Raw genomic sequence first — 333 nt, forward strand, 5'->3', positions numbered from 1 at the left:
TATTACTCGCTGCATTCAAACACCTCGAGTGTTGCTGCCAGATTGGGGCTCAGCTCCTCTGTTCCTACCTGCTCCTCCACTTATTCTGCCAGTGCCGTTTAACTCTAGTTTGCTTTACCGGCTCTCCGCTGTGCTCCTTGGATTTCTCTGCTATGGAGAATAAAGACACTCCAAACTTGCACTTACATCTCGTTATCTTGCTGCCCCTTCACAGTAGTGTGCGAATTGTACAAGTCTCAATTTAGAATTGTAATAATGTGTAACGCTGTAAATGTTTCTATACACTATGTTATTGTTATATATTGCGAAGAATATTTGGCATTGTATATTACA

This window comes from Brachyhypopomus gauderio, unplaced genomic scaffold, assembly GCF_052324685.1.
Source record: "Brachyhypopomus gauderio isolate BG-103 unplaced genomic scaffold, BGAUD_0.2 sc112, whole genome shotgun sequence".
In the NCBI taxonomy this organism is placed as follows: Eukaryota; Metazoa; Chordata; class Actinopteri; order Gymnotiformes; family Hypopomidae; genus Brachyhypopomus; species Brachyhypopomus gauderio.